Genomic DNA, 25640 nt, shown 5'->3' on the forward strand with positions numbered 1-25640 from the left:
ATGACGCTTTGTATTTAACTAAAAAAATAGTATTTATTAATAGTATTCTTTAAAATATATAAGGTCAAAGAAGGTACATATTTCAAAAACTTGCATTTTATAAAAACGACTCCAGGACTCATACCAAGTATTGGCCGAATATCATCCATGTACCAAATGAAAGCTGTAACGTTTCTTAACAAAATATACTTTTCAGAATTTTTGTCTGGGCCGACACTTTTAATGCCGACGGACAGCAACAAGATCTCGCGCCCTGTTTTACTTGCAGGCAATAGCTTCACCCGCCCATTACAGGACCTGAAAAACCATTTTATTTCTCCGTTTAAAACTGAAATATAAAAATCCAACTACAAGGTCCTAAACGCAAGATATGGCGCTTTGTATTTAACTTAAATAATTGGTATTTATTCTAGTGTATAGGGTTTGCCCTGAGACACGCCTAGGTCCTACCTTAAACTGGCCCCTTTCCCACACACTTTAGCTTAGTTTAATTTAAGTTAGGAAAACATTTCAATTGTCATTCGAGTCAGGCTTTTCAGGGGGGTTTCTCCACGCTCCTGGCTGGCTTTAGACACACGTAGAAAGGGATGATAGTCGAAGTTCTGTCATTTATACTCGATCCTAAAACCGGACGATTCGACGGCCGGCCTGGAAATAACTTCTCATACACTCCAGAGTTCACACATTTTTTAAGCATATTACCATGGTGTTCGCAATAATTGGGGTTAATTGTTTCAAAATAAAACAATAATATACCATGTCATGCACTTTTTTAATACACAGTATTTGAATAAATTTTCCCTAACACATAAACCATACACGCTGACGTCATGAGTTTCTCAAGGTAACCTAATTTGGTACGTCTCTGGAGTTATACTTAATTTATAACCCATTTGCAAGAAGTCAAATGAATCGGAAACACATTGTCGTATAAAATTAGTAAGTATTAATTATTATATCTGTGACATCTTAATTATGTTACTTAGATACAGTGTGCTATCTGTACAAGAGTAAAATTTAACATTAGAGGTATGACAATTCATAATATTGTAAGTTTAATTGTACTTTTTTAATAACTACCAAAATACATACAAATTATGCAGATTTTCCTAGTTATATCCACTAAGAACACGGATATTTAATCATATAGGTAATTCATTTATTATTTATAGGGGAGACATTGAAGCAAACATTTTCTTTCAATTATTATACATATATGTGTAAGTATGCATGTGTGTATATATATAAAGTCCACATTCGGCATTATCAATATGTATGTAATTGGGAAATTCATACATTGGAAGAATTTTTATAACTTGCAGGGTTATGCGGGATTGTGTAAAAAAATATGTACCTAACAATGAAAGGTGAGTATGTTAACATTTTCTAAATGAGGCTCAAAGATAAAGTTACGACACATTTTAAATTTACCTTTTTTGATTCAGGACCGTAGCTTATCAACTGTTCTGGTTCAGAAACTATCTTAATTATTACAAAGTACATCAGAATCCAGTGACGACCGGTGTATGAGCTGCAGCAGGGGAGTCAGTTTGCAAGCGCACTGACATTCACGACAAGCTTGATTCACCAATGCCCACAATGTCACAGAGGAGCCAGCGATTATCAACCAGTCGCAGCCACGCAGTGCGACGCTGCGTCTACTAGAAACAATTCTGAAGAGTTGGAATCTGCTGCATTCATTCGCTAGTCACCACAATAACAATACATTAGAATAATGTTGTTTATATACTATTGAGACCTTGCATGTGATGGTAACGGGCCAGCATCTCGTTACCTGTATTTAAGGGGCGAGAACATATCAATTAGTTCTGGAAAAAAAATTCCCAAGAATTATTAAAATAAAGTACATGAAAGATGCTGTTAATTGTACACCATACAAAGTACATGCTGCATTTCAACAAATGTGCTTGCATGGTTAACGTAACGTTATATCAATGAGTAAATAGAAAATTTTATTCGAAATTTAGTCATTAGCCAACCCCAAGTGTGAAAGATATTCAAGCAATTATTTGCAATGTTGCAAATATGTTTTAAAATGGTGCAATTTATGGCTTACTTTTTCAATTTTTCTTTGTAATGAAACAAGAAACAACTTGCAACGTCACAAAAGGCTCGCTCAGGAAGGAGGGTGCAACCTCTCTTTGGAACGATCCTCTTGTTCAATGTCAAATGAGCTACTTGTCACTTGCATTTGTTATTTTCCTAGTGTTAACTAAGAGGTTTCTTATATTTCAATGGTGGTATACACCACAACACTTTATATTTGTTCGGTACATTCGTATAAGGGAAACTGTAATTACATAATCCAGAGAACATAACATCACTTGGAAACCACACGTACTAAGTGTAAGGTTCTATCATATAGTTAAACAAGTTTGGCTGGCAACAAACACAACAAATTATAATCGGCATTAAACGCAACATTCCCAGTCCATTGACCATAGTTCGAGTGCTTATAGAAGTTCTATATGAAACCAAATAAAAATAATTCTGTAATACTACTGTTATTATTCTCAAATGTATAGAAATATGGTTGTTCCTTCTTGTAATGGTACAGAACACAAAGGTTTACAGAAATATTGTGTCACTTAACAAACATTTGTATTTTTACATATGAACCCCTAATTCGGTTCCAATTACAATTTATCTTAATCTGTTTTAGCACAATATTGAGCTTAAAATTTCTTATCCTAATTACACTTCTCAACTACCTATGCGGAAATCGGATCAAATTGTTTTCTAATAAATAAAAAATCGAATAAATAGATACTTCAGCCTACATAACACCATACAGTTTCTGCGAGAATATTTATTACGTACTCATAACACTTAAGAAAATGTTACACAAATCATTGCTTGATATTCATTCGTTCTTCTGTTCTGTCAACTGTGAACATAACGGGTGAATAATCGTGAAGTTATATATGTATCCTTTTGCGCACCTTTCTCTTTCACTGGCTAGCAATTTGTGACGTCACTCTGGAGATATTTTGCTAAAGTAGGCTATGTATACGGAAATATACGTTAATCTGAGTTTTACATTTTATTAGAACGGCGGTTATCAACAAATGATGATTCTAATGGCAAATTTATTTCCATTCAAGTAAATAAATTAAGAAATTAGATACCTATAACTAATTTTATTGCCTCATTTATTACAAAATAAGTTTTTTTCTGTATTTTGTTTTGTCTCCGCCCAATTTAGGTTTCGAATGGACGAAAGCTACGATATCATTTAATTTTGACAATCTTTTTTTATATAGCCTGAAGTGATTTTATTATTTATTTCAGTGTAATACATTCACAACACAAGTTTGGCTAAATAATGTTAAACTTTTGTAGCAGTGACACCAGTTAACTGTTGTTTGCCACAACCGTAATAAATTATTTTGTGCACTATATATTGTGTACTATATATTGTACTAACAAAATACTAGGCAGGAAAATAATAACGCGGTAGTTTAGATACGGAAAAAAAATCATTTCGCTGGTTAGTACAACCTCATCCGAAAAAAAAGCATTTATTTCAAAAATCAAGATTATATAATTAAAAATATGTCACTCTTGTAATATTAATATTGATTATTTAAAAATGTTGCATGGTTATTAATCGTTTCACAAAGCTTAAATATTTAAATTTTTCAAAAATTCGTACTTTTTATTCTGCAGTTTTAAATGCAAAATCTGCCACTCCTCTTCCCGGAACTTACCTAACACAATCTTTACTTCTCTACCTGCAGATTGTTATCCCTATTTCAAGTAATGCTAATTTTCTAGAGAAGGTTCTCCATTAAGAACATTTAATGGTTTTTTGAATAACACCTATCCCGAAGAACGCCGTTAAGTATTTTTAATGTGGCTAACGTAACTTACCCAAACATTTACACCAATATACAGTATTTTAAATGAATATTGTATACAACCAATCATTCAAATAATTGAACAGTGTTCGAAATTAAATTACCTTATCCCTCCAGCCATTCACACGATTAAACAATGTTTTAAATTAAGCTAACAAAACTTAACCAACCATCCAAATGACTTAAAAGTATTTTAAAAGTAGCTAAAGTAATACAAAATACAAAACCAATGGTAAAATACCGGTAATCTACCTCAATTATCTCAACAACTATTAGCAGAATCATCACACATAATTAAAGAATCTCCAAAAACATTTATAAGAATTTTATGTAAATATTTTCATAAGTGCTTAAACTATGAAAAATTGCCAAAATAAATAGCCAAACAATAAAGCACGAATATAAAAAATTTGAATTAATATTTCGCCGTTTTTTGTTAGTTCTATCAACATAACATGACATCAATTAATAATATAATTAAATGAAAATATTTGGTTTGCGTTTACAACCGAAAATTTGGGACACGTTACAATTGTTCCGAAGTTAATGCAAGTTATTTTAATAACGCAAGTAAGCGTATCAGATATATTAATTCATGTAACAATATGAGCTAAATTTATTTTCTAAATGAAACGTATAAACATTAATACTAATAGTTCAGTTTATAATAAACTTGCATCTGTATGTATCCTACATAAAAATTTGTGACAAGGTTATAATTCAGAAATTCATTAAAAAATAAAACACTTATTGAAATGCTGTGCCTTTGTTTAAATAAACTTTACTCAGCTGTCAAAGTTGAGGCCTACACAAACAAAAAAATCATTTTCTCAAGATCAGTTGCTATAAAAACTTATTTTGACCATTCATATAACCCTACCTCCCTTACTTCGTGCAATAATCTTTGCTAAAATTAGTCTTTGTTTGCACAATAACACTCAGTTCTGACACGTTATAGTTTTAAAAGAGATGGTTATTTATTATTTAATTCATTTTTGTTGTTTAAGTGTTATTTGGGTAACTATATTACACACAGTCTAGCAGTTTGTCAATTCATATCATCAAACTACCATTCAAACCCGCGCTCGTCGGCAGTATCACCAACGAAAAGTATGCGCGCAGAACGTGAAAATATTCGTCCGCGGATCGGGCAGGCCTGTACACTTAGGCCATTCGATTTTTCGCAGTAATCACTCGACAGTGCACCAACTCATACGCCTCACTGAAGAGATAACAAGCGCCTTCAACGTAAAAGATTATGTAGTTGCGACGTTTTTAGACGTAGAAAAAGCCTTCGACAGAGTTTATCACGCGGGGCTAATCTATACAAACTATATCAAACTAATTTCCTGGTCTGCTATACCAAGCTAGTCGCGTCCTACCTAGAAGACAGAACGTTTACAGTATCAACTTAAAGAACTATGTCTGACATCAAACAAATAAGAGCAGGCGTACCACAGGGCAGTATTCTAGGCCCTGTTCTATTTAACATATATAGCCTTCTAGAGATTTGCCACGCCCCGAACACCGCCTAGTGAAGTTAGGCTGCTATGTGCTATGCAAACGACACGTTTCTGTATAGCAGATCATACACACTTCACCTAGCCACTACCAGACTGCATTAGCTTAGATTAAATTAGGCTAGGAAAAAAAACGGATGCATTAGCTGTGTGCTAGCAATGGTGTACGACCTGGCTTAGCAAAGTGAACACAACGATGTCCGAAGCTATTGTGTTTACTCGCGGAAATCTTCCACCTGTAGAACACAGGCCATAAATACGTTTGTTTGGCGAACAAATCCCACACAAGGACGTCGTAAAATATCTAGGCGTCCACATGGACAGGAAGCTTCTCTGGCACCATCATATAGATAATAGATGCCTAGAGAATTCAAGCTGAGGTTAGACTAAGCTCACTATATCCAGTAATGAGCAGGCGATGTGGAGGCACAGTAACGAACGGTTTACTGTGCTCTACAAAACACTGATTCACCCTATTATTACGTACGCAGCCCCAGTCTGGGCAACCACTGCGAAAACACATTTATTAAAGCTGCAGCGAATTCAGAATAAATGTATTCGAATAGCTACAGACGCTCCAATGTATTACCCTACAGAAGCCTTGCATTGTGAAACGGACACGGAAACTTTGCAAGACTTTTACATTCGAACCCCAGAAACATTTTACGATAAATGCGTAAATAGTTAAAACCCACATGTTTTATCGCTCGGAAATTTTGATCCGGACGTAAGACAAAAATATAAGCGGCCGAAATCGCTCCTTGCCCACCGGCCGCCATAGTCGCGCGTGATTGGCCGCGCAGACTGCCGGCCAATGCGCGCGGAGCGAAAAAGCACAGTTCTTGCAATCCTAAGCTGGCAGCTCATAGTATTAAGTATTATTAAGTATAATATGGTTCTAATTGACATACAACGCCCAACACCGACGCAGCCCTCCCTGTAGGTCCTTCCGTGTAGGCGAAAAATACTGTCGTGTTTCGGCCCAGCAGGGCTCGAATTATCGTCTGATTTTCCACTTTTTTGGTCTCCTGAGACCTTGAATGGCGAAGCGCCCAAGAATAATCCCATACACATGTACACATTCATACTGATATTTCTAGTTTAAGAATGTGTGCTGGCTGGCATCATGGCGGGAACACGGACCAAACAGTCCAAGCTCACCACCTTCGCTTAGTAGTGCTTTATTACTCTGTCCAACTCTTCTTCCAGAACAACCCTTCTGTTCCCGTAACCAACCTGCTTGTTAATTAATACATTAATTTTGCATCCAGCATGAATGAGCCCAGGGTTTTCCCTCTGTCAATAGAGGCTTCACCTGGGCCCACCTTATCTAGTGTTAGTCTAGAGTAGTCAGTGAGGGGAGTTTGTCATGGCACTTAATGGTGGCCATGGCTGACCAATTCCCTCCTAGCACATGATGCATGTGACCTCTCCTGCATGGCTAACCCCTGCATGATTAGAGCGTATAGGCTTCGGCCTGAGACGGACCTAGGTCTCTCCCTAACCCAGACCCTCCCAAATACATTTGGTTTTAGTTAGGTTAAGAAAAAAAAGGAAACGCACAAAGCATCTAAGTAATCCATAAAACTTATTTTACTCTTAGCAGTATTTATACTTATTTCACTTAAAAATTTTAATTTTGCCATCACATGTATTCACCAAAATAAAGAAAATAATTATTTCCTCATTAATGGAGCACTATGATCCAATTGTATCTGTAGGAGACTTTAGGGATAATACTTTAGAAAAACAATGAAACTACATATTTTGATTATCATGTATGAATAAAATGTTAGGTATCTGTTACATAACAACACTGATTGACAGCATTTTGACTCATACTCTAGCTCCTATTTTTAGAGTTAAAAGTTATTTTATCTAATTATCGTTAGCTTTAATTGCAATAGCAAAGTTAAGTCTTCGAATAGGCAGCAATAGAAGTTTTCCCGTTTTCAAATAGAATAACAGTGAAGTATCGCAATGGCAGAAAATGTATTATACACCTGAACCACGTCCTTAAGGATGGCACCTTGGCGCTACGACTCTCGTCTTACCAGCAACAAAGCGTGTTGCATGTTTTGTTCTCACTACGTGGAACAATACCAAGTTGTCATAAATAAGAGCACAACGCTTTGGTAGTGTAACGTTTTACACGCAACTTTTTGTCAAATTTGTATTATTATAATATTCTCGTTCCTTTCCCATTATCGACTTGAAAAATCGGCTTCCACTGATCTTCTCAGGGCCGACGATACAACAGCGACTTCCGCCGAATTGTCCGCGAGTTGGTATTCACTATATTCCCAACAAAGAGCTCCTGTATTGGAAACCTCCAGGGCGTGACTGACTGCCTCTACGCCCTCCCCGCAGGCACACAGCCCGGGCGGGCGCCCCGGCTCCAGAGTGCCTGCAGCTGTCGCCCCCGGTTCTTGTTGCGAGGCGAGCACCCCGAGTCGTCCACGAAACAAAGCTTTCAATCTGTGAAAAATTTGCCCAAAGCTGAATTTTTGCACAGTGGTAGAGCCTACTATGCTTAATAACATACCGAAAGTTTACTGCTGTAGACCTTGTACGTATCACCGAAAACGTGCAGTTAAGTCCTAGATGGCAGCGACTTACAGCAGTTCATTAAAATGATTCGCGTATACGCAGTTATTAACGTAGACTCTCCGTAAATGCATCCAAATAATCTAGAAACACCATTTTACACATTTATGTTAAAACATTTTCAAAATGTTAATACTAAAGGTACGATATTAATCGATGAAGTAATAAGAAGTGTCTTTTATTCACAACGAAAGAATTAAAAACACGATTAACATAAAGATATATGGTCCGCCGTAATAATCCCTTTTACAAACGTTGTTGCATATTTTTAAAGCTTTAAAATGGTATATTGGTTAATTCTCTGACTCAATTGACCGGGCCTCTGAAAGGTTCCGAGCGTCGTAGTGTGTATCCTACCGTGTGGGTACTTAAGTCGCTCGGGTTGGAACAAATTTTGGTCTTAGGAAACAAAGTTTTTTAACATATGGAAAATTACATAAAACCTGAAATTTTGTACAGCAGCAGTATCAATATTTCTTAGTAACATATCAAAAGTTTACCGCTGCAAACCCTGTGCGTTGTACCAAAATCGTGCAGTTAAGGCCTATGTTACAATTTCTTGCATTGACCCACAAAAATAAATTTTGTAAATGCAATTTCTATAGTATAATCTCATAATGAAGCCCAAAATGTTCTAGGAACTTAACTTCAATTGTTAAAAACAAACACATTTATAAAGATTAAATATATTTTCATTAAATAGGTAGTAGATTTCATTTCACTCCTTCTTTGTATCAATACAAAATAGTGATAATTCAATAAAATTGATTCAATTTTATTCATAAAAGTATGCAATCATTTCATCAATATTTTGTTATGACGTCACGTTAAACTATCGTCCATAAACCGACTTTACAGACAACCAATTTTTTTTTTAATTTAAGAAAATAAAAATACAATTACATAAACATGAAAGGCCCCACGTAAAATTCATTTAAACCAACGAAGTTGCATATTTTTTAAGCTTTAACAAATGGTATATTGCTTAAGAGTGTGACTCCATTGATCTGCCCGCTGACGCTGAAGCGTTCCGAGCGGCGTAATGTGTAGGCCTATTCTACTGCGGGAGGTGCTGAAGTCACTTGGGCTGCGGTGAATTTAGCTCTTAGGAAACTAACACTTTTAATATAAAAAAAACATAAACGCTGAATTTATTTAGTAGAGTTAGAATCAACGTTCTGTAGTAACATATCAACAGTTTATCGCCCCATACCTTGTGCATCACTCAGAAAACTAGCGGTTATGTCCTAAATCTTAGCTCCTTGTTGCGCTCTACAAATATGAATTCTACAAACGTTTTTATTATTGTATCTTCTCAGTTATCAAATAAAATTAGTTTTCAAAATCTTTTATACTTTTGAAAGTTTAGAAGTGTGTGTGTGTATATATATATATATATATATATATATATATATATATATATATATATATATATATATATATATATATTAATTCCTGCGATTTTGTAAAAAAAAACATTTCGCAAAATTTTGTTGATACAACTTTCTTATTTTGCATTATATTTTTTACAAAATCGCAGGAATTAATATATATATAATGCAAAATAAGAAAGTTGTATCAACAAAATTTTGCGAAATGTTTTTTTTTACAAAATCGCAGGAATTAATATATATATATATATAAACTACAGGAACTTGAAAGTCTTTTAAATTAAGTTTCTTGATATTTATTAGTTTTTAAATGGTATATATTTAGTTGTCTACAATAACCTATTGGGTCGCTAGAGCCGTTAGAGCGTCGCAATGTGTACTGCTCTAGGCTTCATGCTAAAGTCGTTTGTGTTGGAGTGTTTTAGTCACAGGCAACAAAGATATTAAAAATAAAGATAAAAATCGCTAGTAAATTCCTCCAATTAACTAATGTAAGTAGATGCAAAAGTTTATTTGATTTTATTTCAATACATCAGAATGAAAATATTTACCTAAGATAAAAACCACAAACCTTTATGGGCGCTATGAAAACTGTAAATGTTTTGTTTCTAATAGACCATGAAGCCTGGATAAAAAATAGATTACGTTACTGAAGTAATAGAATAAGACAATAACTATCATATATTTATTTGTTGATTAGTATTGGTATTAATTTTAAATTCTTTACTTAGTTTTTCTAATCTGGTTTTTCAGTCTTTACTAAAGCATTTTTTTTTTAAGTTTACGAACTGAAAACATGCTCTCAAATATTGATATTGTGCCTCATCTCCAATGTGACGTCATGCGTCCGATGCCTAGAGTTATTACTTTAAAGTTCATTAGTGTTTCGATTTTCCCATTTCAAACAGATTTAGTCAAATAAAAAATAAAAGCTTAAATCGTTCTTTATGAGAAGGAAAGCTTTCCCAATTTTTTTTAGATATTTGTATACATAATTGTTAAACTTGGTATTTTTGGGTGTTCCTGTTGACAAGTTCTAACAAAATTGTTTATTGCAACTTTATGGAGCCATCATAACTTAAGAAAAAATATAAGATTATTATCTTATTTGCGATAATTTAACTGATTTTTTGTTAAATCGAATAAACGTAACATATCTGCAGCAATCCCTAAACTAAATCTTCGGAACTTTGAAACATGGCCATGAAGGTCGCGTGCAACGCTCGTCGCGCCGGCTTGCTGCGACCAAAGCACCGCCGCAGGACGGCACACACGCCGACCCTTGTTTTGTATGTAAATCATACTTTTATTTCAATGAATGTTTAAAAAAAAAACATAATCAATAACGTTATCGACTTTGTTTCAACTTTTTATTCAACATTGAATTTTTTTTAACGTGATCGTGTTGAATAGTGTTTCTGGATTATTTTTATGCACTTACAGAGAGTCTACGTTATTAACTGCGTAAACGGGAATCATTTTAATGGACTGCTGTAAGACTCTAACTTCTAGGACTTAACTGCACGTTTTCGGTGATACGCATAAGGTCTACAACGGTAAACTTCAGGTATGTTATTAAGCATAGTCAACTCTAACAATTGGCAGAAATTCAGCTATGGACAAATTTTTCACAGATTTGTGCTTCTTTTGTATTTCCTAGACAAGGGCCTGGGCAGGGCGACACACCCCGCGCATGCCGTGAGTAAACGCTACGGTTACTCATCGACTCCCCTTCGGTGAACTGCCCGCCTTAGGTGATTCCCAAAGGACGCAGGGCACTCCCGGCCGACAGCACGCGCGAGCGAAGCTAGCGAATGTACGCCCGACGACAAGAAGGCAGAGGCTATAGGGATGTTAGCTTCCCGGGTGTAGCCAAGTCGGGTGACTATAAGTTTATAGATGAGTTGACACTTTTATAGCCTGAGCGTCTTAGCAGAAAGGAAACCTTTCTTTATACTTTGAAAGGTCGGGTCGTTGCGCTCGTCATAAACCCTTGGAGCAGCTCCACAACACGTCCTCTTCCGATGGCAGCGCAGATTGAAAATTTTCCACCCCTTGCAGTATTAGTAAGACATATCAAAAACTTATATACAATAATTAAGTATGCAATAAATAATAAAATCTATAATAGTGGTTCAAATATAATGAAATAAATAAAAATATCAACATATTTGTCGGGTGAAGCTATTGCCTGCAAGGAAAACAGGGCGTAAGAACTTGTTGAGGACCGTCGGCATTAAAAGTGTCGGCCCAGTAAAAAATTATGATAGGAATATTTTGTTAAGAAAGATTTCAGCATTCATTTGATACATGGCTGATGTTCGACCAATACTTGCTATCAGTCCTAGACTCGTTATCATATAATGCCAGTTTTTGAAATATGTACCTTGTTAGACCTTAAATATATAAAAAAAATACTTTTAAGAATACAAATTTAATTAGTTAAATAACAAGCCTTACACATTTAGTTTAGGATCCCGTAGTTGGAATTTTTTATTTCAGTTTCTGAACGGAGAAATAAAATGGTTTTTTCAGGTCCTGTAATGGGCGGGTGAAGCTATTGCCTGCAAGTAAAACTGGGCGCGCGATCTTGTTGCTGTCCGTCGGCATTAAAACTGTCGGCCCAGACAAAAATTCTGAACAGTATATTATGTTAAGTAAAGTGACAGCTTTCATTTGGTATATGGCTGATGTTCGGCCAATACTTGGTATGAGTACTGGAGTCGTTTTAATATAATGCAAGTATTTGAAATATGTACCTTATTTGACCTTAAATAATTTTAATAATACTATTAACAAATACTAAGTTTTTAAATTAAATACAAAGCGCCATATCTTGCGTTAAGGACCTTGTAGGTGGATTTTTATATTTCAGTTTTAAACAGAGAAATAAAATGGTTTTTTCAGGTCCTGTAATGGGCGCATGAAGCTATTGCCTGCAAGTAAAACTGGGCGCGCGATCTTGTTGCTGTCCGTCGGCATTAAAAGTGTCGGCCCAGACAAAAATTCTGAACAATATAATTTGTTAAGTAAGGTGACAGCTTTCATTTGGTATATGGCTGATGTTCGGCCAATACTTGGTATGAGTACTGGAGTCGTTTTAATATAATGCAAGTTTTTGAAATATGTACTTTGTTTTACCTTAAATAACTTTAAATAATGTTTTTAAAAATACAATTTTTTTAGTTTAAATAAAAAGCCTCACATATTGTGTTTAGGACCTCGTTGTTGGATTTTCATTTTTCACATTTTAACAGAGAAGTAAAATGGTTTTTTCAAGGCCTGTAATGGGCGGGTGAAGCTATTGCCTGCAAGGAAAACTGGGCGCGCGATCTTGTTGCTGTCCGTCGGCATTAAAAGTGTCGGCCCAGACAAAAATTCTGAACAGTATATTTTGTTAAGTAAGGTGACAGCTTTAATTTGGTATATGGCTGATGTTCGGCCACTACTTGGTATGAGTACTGGTGTAGTTTTAATATAATGCAAGTTTTTGAAATATGTACCTTTTTTGACCTTAAATAATTTTAATAATACTATTAACAAATACTAAGTTTTTAAATTGAATACAAAGCGCCATATCTTGCGTTTAGGACCTTGTAGGTGGATTTTTATATTTCAGTTTAAAACAGAGAAATAAAATGGTTTTTTCAGGTCCTGTAATGGGCGCGTGAAGCTATTGCCTGCAAGTAAAACTGGGCGCGCGATCTTGTTGCTGTCCGTCGGCATTAAAAGTGTCGGCCGAGACAAAAATTCTGAACAGTATATTTTGTTAAGTAAGGTGACAGCTTTCAGTTGGTATATGGCTGATGTTCGGCCAATACTTGGTATGAGTCCTGGAGTCGTTTTAATATAATGCAAGTTTTTGAAATATGTACTTTGTTTTACCTTAAATAACTTTAAATAATGTTTTTAAAAATACAAATTTTTTAGTTTAAATAAAAAGCCTCACATCTTGTGTTTAGGACCTCGTTGTTGGATTTTCATTTTTCACATTTTAACAGAGAAGTAAAATGGGTTTTTCAAGGCCTGTAATGGGCGGGTGAAGCTATTGCCTGCAAGTAAAACTGGGCGCGCGATCTTGTTGCTGTCCGTCGGCATTAAAAGTGTCGGCCCAGACAAAAATTCTGAACAGTATATTTTGTTAAGTAAGGTGACAGCTTTCAGTTGTTATATGGCTGATGTTCGGCCAATACATAATATGAGTACTGGAGTAGTTTTAATATAATGCCATTTTCTGAAATATGAACTTTGTTTGACCTTAAATAATTTTAAAAAATGTTTTTTTAATTAGAATTTTTTTAGGTTAAATAAAAATCCTTATATCTTGTGTTTAGGACCTCGTTGTTAAATTTTCATATTTTACTTTTTAACGGAGAAGTAAAATGGTTTTTTCAAGGCCTGTAATGGGCGGGTGAAGCTATTGCCTGCAAGTGAAACTGGGCGCGCGATCTTGTTGCTGTCCGTCGGCATTAAAAGTGTCGGCCCAGACAAAAATTCTGAACAGTATATTTTTTTAAGTAAGGTGACAGCTTTCATTTGGTATATGGCTGATGTTCGGCCAATACTTGGTATGAGTCCTGGAGTCGTTTTAATATAATGTTAGTTTTTGAAATATGTACTTTGTTTTACCTTAAATAACTTTAAATAATGTTTTAAAAATACAAATTTTTTAGTTTAAATAAAAAGCCTCACATCTTGTGTTTAGGACCTCGTTGTTGGATTTTCATTTTTCACATTTTAACAGAGAAGTAAAATGGTTTTTTCAAGGCCTGTAATGGGCGGGTGAAGCTATTGCCTGCAAGTAAAACTGGGCGCGCGATCTAGTTGCTGTCCGTCGGCATTAAAAGTGTCGGCCCAGACAAAAATTCTGAACAGTATATTTTGTTAAGTAAGGTGACAACTTTCAGTTGGTATATGGCTGATGTTCGGCCAATACATGGTATGAGTCCTGGAGTCGTTATAATATAATGCCATTTTCTGAAATATGAACTTTGTTTGACCTTAAATAATTTTAAAAAATGTTTTTAAATTACAAATTTTTTAGGTTAAATAAAAAGCCTTATATCTTGTGCTTAGGACCTCGTTGTTGAATTTTCATATTTCACTTTTTAACGGAGAAGTAAAATGGTTTTTTCAAGGCCTGTAATGGGCGGGTGAAGCTATTGCCTGCAAGTGAAACTGGGCGCGCGATCTTGTTGCTGTCCGTCGGCATTAAAAGTGTCGGCCCAGACAAAAATTCTGAACAGTATATTTTTTTAAGTAAGGTGACAGCTTTCATTTGGTATATGGCTGATGTTCGGCCAATACTTGGTATGAGTCCTGGAGTAGTTTTAATATAATGCAAGTTTTTGAAATATGTACCTTTTTTGACCTTAAATAATTTTAATAATACTATTAACAAATACTAAGTTTTTAAATTAAATACAAAGCGCCATATCTTGCGTTTAGGACCTTGTAGGTGGATTTTTATATTTCAGTTTAAAACAGAGAAATAAAATGGTTTTTTCAGGTCCTGTAATGGGCGCGTGAAGCTATTGCCTGCAAGTAAAACTGGGCGCGCGATCTTGTTGCTGTCCGTCGGCATTAAAAGTGTCGGCCCAGACAAAAATTCTGAACAGTATATTTTGTTAAGTAAGGTGACAGCTTTCAGTTGGTATATGGCTGATGTTCGGCCAATACTTGGTATGAGTCCTGGAGTCGTTTTAATATAATGCAAGTTTTTGAAATATGTACTTTGTTTTACCTTAAATAATTTTAAATAATGTTTTTAAAAATACAAATTTTTTAGTTTAAATAAAAAGCCTTACATCTTGTGTTTAGGACCTCGTTGTTGGATTTTCATTTTTCACATTTTAACAGAGAAGTAAAATGGGTTTTTCAAGGCCTGTAATGGGCGGGTGAAGCTATTGCCTGCAAGTAAAACTGGGCGCGCGATCTAGTTGCTGTCCGTCGGCATTAAAAGTGTCGGCCCAGACAAAAATTCTGAACAGTATATTTTGTTAAGTAAGGTGACAGCTTTCAGTTGTTATATGGCTGATGTTCGGCCAATACATGATATGAGTACTGGAGTAGTTTTAATATAATGCCATTTTCTGAAATATGAACTTTGTTTGACCTTAAATAATTTTAAAAAATGTTTTTTTAATTAGAATTTTTTTAGGTTAAATAAAAATCCTTATATCTTGTGTTTAGGACCTCGTTGTTGAATTTTCATATTTCACTTTTTAACGGAGAAGTAAAATGGTTTTTTCAAGGCCTGTAATGGGCGGGTGAAGCTATTGCCTGCAAGTGAAACTGGGCGCGCGATCTTGTTGCTGTCCGTCGGCATTAAAAGTGTCGGCCCAGACAAAAATTCTGAACAGTATATTTTTTTAAGTAAGGTGACAGCTTTCATTTGGTATATGGCTGATGTTCGGCCAATACTTGGTATGAGTCCTGGAGTCGTTTTAATATAATGTTAGTTTTTGAAATATGTACTTTGTTTTACCTTAAATAACTTTAAATAATGTTTTAAAAATACAAATTTTTTAGTTTAAATAAAAAGCCTCACATCTTGTGTTTAGGACCTCGTTGTTGGATTTTCATTTTTCACATTTTAACAGAGAAGTAAAATGGTTTTTTCAAGGCCTGTAATGGGCGGGTGAAGCTATTGCCTGCAAGTAAAACTGGGCGCGCGATCTAGTTGCTGTCCGTCGGCATTAAAAGTGTCGGCCCAGACAAAAATTCTGAACAGTATATTTTGTTAAGTAAGGTGACAACTTTCAGTTGGTATATGGCTGATGTTCGGCCAATACATGGTATGAGTCCTGGAGTCGTTATAATATAATGCCATTTTCTGAAATATGAACTTTGTTTGACCTTAAATAATTTTAAAAAATGTTTTTAAATTACAAATTTTTTAGGTTAAATAAAAAGCCTTATATCTTGTGCTTAGGACCTCGTTGTTGAATTTTCATATTTCACTTTTTAACGGAGAAGTAAAATGGTTTTTTCAAGGCCTGTAATGGGCGGGTGAAGCTATTGCCTGCAAGTGAAACTGGGCGCGCGATCTTGTTGCTGTCCGTCGGCATTAAAAGTGTCGGCCCAGACAAAAATTCTGAACAGTATATTTTTTTAAGTAAGGTGACAGCTTTCATTTGGTATATGGCTGATGTTCGGCCAATACTTGGTATGAGTCCTGGAGTAGTTTTAATATAATGCAAGTTTTTGAAATATGTACCTTTTTTGACCTTAAATAATTTTAATAATACTATTAACAAATACTAAGTTTTTAAATTAAATACAAAGCGCCATATCTTGCGTTTAGGACCTTGTAGGTGGATTTTTATATTTCAGTTTAAAACAGAGAAATAAAATGGTTTTTTCAGGTCCTGTAATGGGCGCGTGAAGCTATTGCCTGCAAGTAAAACTGGGCGCGCGATCTTGTTGCTGTCCGTCGGCATTAAAAGTGTCGGCCCAGACAAAAATTCTGAACAGTATATTTTGTTAAGTAAGGTGACAGCTTTCAGTTGGTATATGGCTGATGTTCGGCCAATACTTGGTATGAGTCCTGGAGTCGTTTTAATATAATGCAAGTTTTTGAAATATGTACTTTGTTTTACCTTAAATAACTTTAAATAATGTTTTTAAAAATACAAATTTTTTAGTTTAAATAAAAAGCCTCACATCTTGTGTTTAGGACCTCGTTGTTGGATTTTCATTTTTCACATTTTAACAGAGAAGTAAAATGGGTTTTTCAAGGCCTGTAATGGGCGGGTGAAGCTATTGCCTGCAAGTAAAACTGGGCGCGCGATCTAGTTGCTGTCCGTCGGCATTAAAAGTGTCGGCCCAGACAAAAATTCTGAACAGTATATTTTGTTAAGTAAGGTGACAACTTTCAGTTGGTATATGGCTGATGTTCGGCCAATACATGGTATGAGTCCTGGAGTCGTTATAATATAATGCCATTTTCTGAAATATGAACTTTGTTTGACCTTAAATAATTTTAAAAAATGTTTTTAAATTACAAATTTTTTAGGTTAAATAAAAAGCCTTATATCTTGTGCTTAGGACCTCGTTGTTGAATTTTCATATTTCACTTTTTAACGGAGAAGTAAAATGGTTTTTTCAAGGCCTGTAATGGGCGGGTGAAGCTATTGCCTGCAAGTGAAACTGGGCGCGCGATCTTGTTGCTGTCCGTCGGCATTAAAAGTGTCGGCCCAGACAAAAATTCTGAACAGTATATTTTTTTAAGTAAGGTGACAGCTTTCATTTGGTATATGGCTGATGTTCGGCCAATACTTGGTATGAGTCCTGGAGTAGTTTTAATATAATGCAAGTTTTTGAAATATGTACCTTTTTTGACCTTAAATAATTTTAATAATACTATTAACAAATACTAAGTTTTTAAATTAAATACAAAGCGCCATATCTTGCGTTTAGGACCTTGTAGGTGGATTTTTATATTTCAGTTTAAAACAGAGAAATAAAATGGTTTTTTCAGGTCCTGTAATGGGCGCGTGAAGCTATTGCCTGCAAGTAAAACTGGGCGCGCGATCTTGTTGCTGTCCGTCGGCATTAAAAGTGTCGGCCCAGACAAAAATTCTGAACAGTATATTTTGTTAAGTAAGGTGACAGCTTTCAGTTGGTATATGGCTGATGTTCGGCCAATACTTGGTATGAGTCCTGGAGTCGTTTTAATATAATGCAAGTTTTTGAAATATGTACTTTGTTTTACCTTAAATAACTTTAAATAATGTTTTTAAAAATACAAATTTTTTAGTTTAAATAAAAAGCCTCACATCTTGTGTTTAGGACCTCGTTGTTGGATTTTCATTTTTCACATTTTAACAGAGAAGTAAAATGGGTTTTTCAAGGCCTGTAATGGGCGGGTGAAGCTATTGCCTGCAAGTAAAACTGGGCGCGCGATCTAGTTGCTGTCCGTCGGCATTAAAAGTGTCGGCCCAGACAAAAATTCTGAACAGTATATTTTGTTAAGTAAGGTGACAACTTTCAGTTGGTATATGGCTGATGTTCGGCCAATACATGGTATGAGTCCTGGAGTCGTTATAATATAATGCCATTTTCTGAAATATGAACTTTGTTTGACCTTAATTAATTTTAAAAAATGTTTTTAAATTACAAATTTTTTGGTTAAATAAAAAGCCTTATATCTTGTACTTAGGACCTCGTTGTTGAATTTTCATATTTCACTTTTTAACGGAGAAGTAAAATGGTTTTTTCAAGGCCTGTAATGGGCGGGTGAAGCTATTGCCTGCAAGTGAAACTGGGCGCGCGATCTTGTTGCTGTCCGTCGGCATTAAAAGTGTCGGCCCAGACTAACATTCTGATGAGTATATTTTGTTAATTAAGGTGACAGCTTTCATTTGGTACATGGCTGATGTTCGGCCAATACATGGTATGAGTCCTGGAGACGTTTATATATAAAGAAATTTGTAAAATATATGGGCTGTGTTTATCTTGATATTTCAACAATTTAAGTTTTTTATTGTTTAAAACTTTTTTTGTTAATATTATGGTACATATTTGTTGTTATGTTGTATATTTCATACATTTTTCTTTCTTTTATATGCTTTTATTTTCGTTAAATTATGTTAAAAAAGTGATGTTTTCAGCGTGTGTAGTAGAATTCCCTCCCATACAGTATGGCGCCATGTTTTGCTGTTGCTGTCCAGCGCATTTACTTGACCACGGTCAAGACGATGCATTTTCAGTTCTTAAGCACATTGTACAAAATAGCTTGATAGATGTATACCCAAACATTTTTATAGCATTGAGAATAATATGTACAATTCCTGTGACAGTAGCATCTGCAGAAAGGAGTTTCTCCAAGTTAAAGCTTATTAAGACTTATATAAGAAACTCCAAGACACAAGATCGACTATCATCTTTAGCCCTCCTCTTCATAGAAAACGAGTTGGCAAACATTCTAGATTACACTGATCTCATAGAAAACTTCAGCCGGAAAAAATGTCGCAGGGTTACATTATAATAAAGTGCAGCAACAGCAAAAAGTCACAAGAGCTTGTATTGTGAGATGAGTTGGTGTTGTAATATGTTGAGTTTACTGTTACACATTTTATTCCTTATTGTAGGTATTTATTTGCCAGTTTACAACACAACACAAAACATAACGAACGCCATCATGCGCCATCACTCAACTGTCTTCCACATAACAAGCACACCAACTCCGCCTCCTAAACAGTGGTGCCAACACACCACATTTGTCACCAGTCCACAATTACCCTACATACACAACACCCCTCCCCTTTTACATGACACAGTCCTACATCCAGCCTGGCTTAACAGATTCTCTGGCCGGTCTGGTCCGTTTTGGTGTACGAGCTTCGCTTGTTTCCCTTGCAGCTAGTGGAGACTGGAAGGTGCTTTGTTGTTCTGCAGCCATGGGTACTCTTGGCGAAAACCCTTTGAAGTCTGCTTCTTCACCTGGAGACGGTGGTGGTAGGTCCTGACTTGCTCTCTCCTCCGCTCCCTGGCCTTGTACGGCCTGGTCCTTTTCTTCCTCTACTGCCATTGGTGACCTTACTTCACTGCCTGCATATGGGGTCATTTCTATGGCTTCTTCCGGAGGGTGGGCATGTCTGGACCGTAACTGGTCAATGTGCCGCCTCATCAACACCCCATCATTGGTGATTACCTTGTATGATAATGGACCGGTTACTTCAATGATTCTAGCAGGCAACCATTTCTGCCCACGCCCCATGTTTCTGACGTACACCAGGTCCTGTGGCCTGAACTTCCTTGGTGGAGATGTAGTCATGCTGTCTTCTTGTCTTTGCTTCATGTCCTCTGCCAGATCTGGGTGCACTTTATCCAAGCATGTTCTTAGCCGACGCCCCATCAGCAGTTCCGCTGGACTTGTCCCTGTAACTGCTGTAGGTGTTACATGTTGTGTTATCAGCATCCGAGCTAAACGCTGTGAAAGGTCACTGCCGCTCATCCGCTTCAACATCTCTTTTGCCGACTGTACCATCCTTTCTGCTTGTCCGTTGGATGATGGATGGTACGGGGCAACTTTAATAAGCCTGATCCCATTGTTATCTGCAAAGGTAGTGAATGCAGCCGAACTGAATGCTGTTCCATTGTCACTCACAATCGTGTCTGGAATTCCATGGGTAGCCATCAAAGACCTCATTGCTGTGATAACGCTTCTAGCATCTGTGGATGGCACTGGAAGCACCTCTAGCCATTTAGAATACGAGTCAACGACGACCAGAAACACCTGCCCCTGAACAGGGCCAGCAAAATCTACATGTAGGCGTGACCATGGTTGCCTGGTCCATTCCCAGGGGTGGTTTGGGGCCCTTGGTGGCGCATGGCGCGTGGACTGACAAACCTCGCATTGCTGTACCATTTCTTCGATTTCCTTGTCCAGTCCTGGCCACCACACATAACTGCGAGCCAATGCCTTTGTTCTTACTACTCCCTGGTGACAAGCATGTAAAGTTCGCAGAAGGGGATTTCGGCCCTCACTTGGGATGACTACCCTCGATCCCCACAGCAAACATCCACGGTGCAGTGATAGCTCATGCTGCCGCCTCACATATGGCTGGAATTCTTCCCCTAACTTGTCACTTGGCCAACGAGTTCCCACCCACGAACAAACTCTAGATAGAATGGGATCTTTCCTAGTCATACCTGCAATGTGATGTGCCCTGAGGGGGGGAGTATCTAACACTTCCAGAAGCAGCACTTCCATGGGTGCTGGTACCTCCATCTCTGGGGTTGCTCTTGGTAGCCGACTGAGGCCATCCGCATTCGCAATACTAGATCCTGGCTTGTACACCAACACAAAATCGTACCCACTTAGTATTACACTCCAGCGAAGCATTCGGGGCGAGATTATGTTTGGTGTGACTTTATCAGTCGTGAACAGTCCTAATAATGGTTTGTGATCAGTGCGTATTTCAAACTGCCGACCATAAACATAATTATGGAACTTCTTGACCCCCGCTATAATGCTTAAAGCCTCCTTGTCAATTTGGGCATACTTCCGCTCTGTTGACGTCATGGTTCGTGAATAATAGCAAATTGGCACTTCTTCCCCCTGATTATTCGGTTGGCTAAGAACAGCTCCAATTCCATACTGAGATGCATCACACATTAATATAAGTGGCTTTTGTGGGTCGTAGTGAGCTAGTAAAGAGTTTGAGGTTAACAGAGCCTTTGTAGCCGCAAAAGCTGCATCCTGCACCGTGGTCCATTCCCAGCGAGCGTCTTTCTTCAAAAGCTGATGCAAAGGTTCTGCTACACTAGCCTTATCCAACAGAAATGCATGGTAAAAATTAAGAAGACCTAGATATGCCTGTAATTCATCTCTGTTTGCTGGTGTTGGTGCATCGTGAATGGACTGCACCTTGTCGGGGGTGGGCCGTAACCCATGTTGATCCACCACATAGCCTAGAAATGTAACTTCTGAAGCCCCCAGCACACATTTCTCTGCCTTGACATGTATACCAGCATCTCTGAAACGCTGTAGTACCTGTCGCACATTGTTGAGCAACTCTTCCATGGATGTGCCCTTCACTAGTACATCATCAAAGTACGGCACGACGTTCTCTAGCCCCGCCAGTAGGTCTTCCATGAATCGTTGAAACTTCCCTGGTGCTACTCGCACCCCAAATTGCAGACGATTTACTTTGAATGCCCCCTTATGTGTGATGATAGTTTGCGCTGCTGCCGCACTCTCATCCACTCGTAACTGTTGGAATGCTTGTGCCAAATCAATTTATGCAAATACTTTGCCTCCACATAGTTTTGCAAGCAGTTGGCTGATTGGTGGAACAGGATATAGATCCTCCTTCAATGCCTTATTCAATGTGCTTTTATAATCAGCGCATATTCGCACATCACCATTTGGCTTCAAGACTGGAACAATGGGTGTGGCCCAGTCTGAGTACGTGACCGGCGTATATACCCCTTGTGTTACTAATCTTTCCAGTTCTTTTTCAATTTTCGGTAGCAGGGCGTATGGTACTGCACGAGGTTTTAACCTCACCGGAGCCACACTAGAGTCTAGTTGGAATCTGTCCCTTAAATTCGCCCAATTCTTCACTAAATACCTCGGGAAATTCTGAGACTAACTCTGATAGCACCCCCGTTACTTTTAACACCCCCTTCACTTCAATCCCTAACGGTTGCATCCAGTTTCGGCCCAACAGAGAGCGATGACGCCCCTTGGAAACTATCAATGGAAGCATGCACCTCCGCCCACCATATGTCACCTGAACCCTGCACGAGCCTAATGTCTCAATAGAATTTTTGCTATAGTCATACAGCACACAAGTGGTTCTAGACAGTGCAGGTTTTCTGTTTGCATAAATTGCCTGGAAAGTCAATTCATCTATAATTGACACCGCAGCCCCTGTGTCTAATTCCATTTCAACAGCCTGACCATCTATTAATACAGTTGTGCACAATTCCTCACATCCTGCTGCTGTTATCTTCCATAAGTTGTAAATATCTGGTTCAGTACTACCTGTCACTGTGCCCAACTGCACCTCCGGGACTTCCTCCACTGTGTGAACATTACCCTTAGAGTTCATCTCACGTACCTTCTGTCTACATACCTTTTCCAGATGGCCAGGCCGTTTGCAAAAATAGCATTCCACGTTCCTGAACCGACAAGCAGCTCGTAAATGTTGTCCACCACATCCAGTACATCTTGCCCCTTGATTGTATCTGGGAGGTTGCTTAACCTTGCTCACCCTGTCGACCCCCGCTGCTTGTTGCACCCCATTACCCTGTGGTGCTTCTTGCCCTACGTAGTCAGTGTACACCGGCTTGGACACAGCCCCCCGGATGTCTCTGGTATTTTGGTTTGCTGCCTCCGCAACAAGGGCTTTCTCCTGTGCCTGTGCGAATGTCAATGCCGTTTCTGCTAATAGCCGACGTTGCACTGTCTCGTCCTTCATCCCGCACACAAATCGATCTCTGAGAGTTAGGTCCAAATTAGCGCCGAAGTTGCAGTGTTCTGCTAGCCTACGCAATTCTGCAATGTACTCTGCTACACTTTCATCGTCCTTTTGATCGCGACGATGAAATTTGAACCGTTGGTAAATCTCCGACGGCCTAGGGGAGAAATGATTTTTCAAAATTTTCATAATATCCGCATATGATGTGGAGGCCACAGAAGCTGGAGAATTAAGCGATCTTACTACCGCATACGTTTTCGGACCGCACACACTAAGAAGCACTGCACGTTTCTTCTCTTCGCCTATAACCTCGTTTGCTTGCATGTAAAACTCAAGACGCTCTGCATAGGCATCCCAACCTTGCGGATTTGCCACATCAAATTCTTCTATGTTGCCTAACAAAGAAGCCATTGCGGAGATGCCGATATAACGACTCGTTAATTAAATACTAGGGCGAACCGACGCATGCATTAAGCACTGGGGCACTTCAATCCCATCCTCGTCGCCAGATGTTGAGTTTACTGTTACACATTTTATTCCTTATTGTAGGTATTTATTTGCCAGTTTACAACACAACATGATACATAACGAACGCCATCATGCGCCATCACTCAACTGTCTTCCACATAACAAGCACACCAACTCCGCCTCCTAAACAGTGGTGCCAACACACCACATTTGTCACCAGTCCACAATTACCCTACATACACAACATAATATTTTGCCTTGAAATGTTGTTGGTTTTTTTTGAAGTTGGTTTTGTTTTTTGTTAAACATTTCTTATTAATAGATGCCTCGGGATATATTTATGATGCTGATATCACTAAAAGATTAAAGTAAGACAAGTAGGCATTGTAATAAGTGTATTGGACAAAAATATCAAATGGAACATGTTTGAATTCAAACTGTTACATTCGTAAGGTTTATTTGTTAACTTAGTATATTAACTTTACATAACCTTTTTTCATTAAAATAATGTAACATTTTTTTGACTATTCATGTAAGTTAAAAGGGGTGAATATTAAGAAAATGTCGGTGTTATGAACCGTATTAGAATTTTAATGTACTAATTAATTTTATTTTTTTTGTACCAAATTTATATGCACTCATAACTTATCTACAAACTTTACATTTCTATCATGGGACACCAACAATAATGACATGATGCGAAACCGATACAGCTGATGGGATACTATCAGTACATGTCTAACCACATTCATACAAAAATTACAACAGGTCAGGAAACTTATCTGTAAACATTGTCTGTTTTCAATAAATTTTCTTTCATCGTCGTTTGTCATTCAATTATCAGAGTTCAGGTGCATTAATCGATTTTACTTTTGTGTTATGTTAGATTTACGTCTCAACGTCCTAGCCAAAGGTTTGGTACCCCGACGGTATTCATCCAATTGTGTGGCCATGAGTGTGGCTGTCAGTAAAGCAAACCATACATATTTTTTCAACAACACTATGTATTAATTTCATATTTCGGTCCTATAACTCGCTTTTCTTATTAATTTTTCATAGAGTGAACTCCATTACTATGTTATCCACTTATATACACAACAAGCCTTATCCCACCCGCTGGCGAGAAAACATATTTCAAAAATTAGAAATTTAAAAAAAATGGCAAGTGTCTGCGGAATTCAAAAAATGAATTGCCTAGAGCCATCTACATGCGATCCCGTATTGAATGGTGATAGTCCCATGCCGGTACGTTTAGTCATTTTTACGGAAAGGAGAGTCCAAATGATCATTATCAAATCATTAAAGCTATGAAAAGGTGTACATGTTTGCAGTCTACCTTGCCACCAAATGACTAACTCCACGAAATTACTTGGTCTTTAGCTGGACGCCCGGAATTTTGCGGATTAATTTAGTGTCAGGAAATAGATTCACTGTCCTATTCATGCTCCAACCTCATTTCAGTCCTTAACTATTTAAGAATATAATTTTCTCCAGAAGTTATGCGCAAAGTTGTTTTGAATTTTTAGTGTAGGTTCATTATATGATGTTAAAAATTTTGTGTCAGAGTGATCGAAGATATATTTTGTCTTTATGAGATCGCTTTTCCTCCTTTAATGATGTATACAATAAAAAAATTAAAACTCTCGTCTAAATTATTTTATCTAAGTTTATGCCATCGTTTACACTGACACTTTTATTTATTAAGGTTAGAGCTTGATATCAGTCGTCTTAAATGTTCTATCACTAAGGTCTATTCGTTAGGATGGAGTCACTGTCTATTTGTTAGGACAGTCACTGATGTCTATTTGTTACAACAGTCATTATAAAAATGCAAGAAGA

The 25640-nt window shown here is 37.1% G+C and overlaps 1 protein-coding gene and 1 long non-coding RNA gene across 2 annotated transcripts in view; one reads left to right on the plus strand and one right to left on the minus strand.

Annotated features, from left to right (window-relative positions):
- LOC134540228 (uncharacterized) overlaps positions 1-25640 on the plus strand; it is an 83185-nt gene that overhangs the window by 42539 nt on the left and 15006 nt on the right. The window lies entirely within an intron of this gene.
- LOC134540241 (uncharacterized) lies at positions 754-9353 on the minus strand. The gene is made up of 2 exons (XR_010076432.1): positions 2802-9353; positions 754-1661 (listed from the first exon to the last, which is right to left on the minus strand). It is a non-coding gene; the product is annotated as an uncharacterized LOC134540241 (long non-coding RNA).

The sequence above is a fragment of the Bacillus rossius genome, chromosome 1 (assembly GCF_032445375.1).
Source record: "Bacillus rossius redtenbacheri isolate Brsri chromosome 1, Brsri_v3, whole genome shotgun sequence".
NCBI lineage: Eukaryota > Metazoa > Arthropoda > Insecta > Phasmatodea > Bacillidae > Bacillus > Bacillus rossius.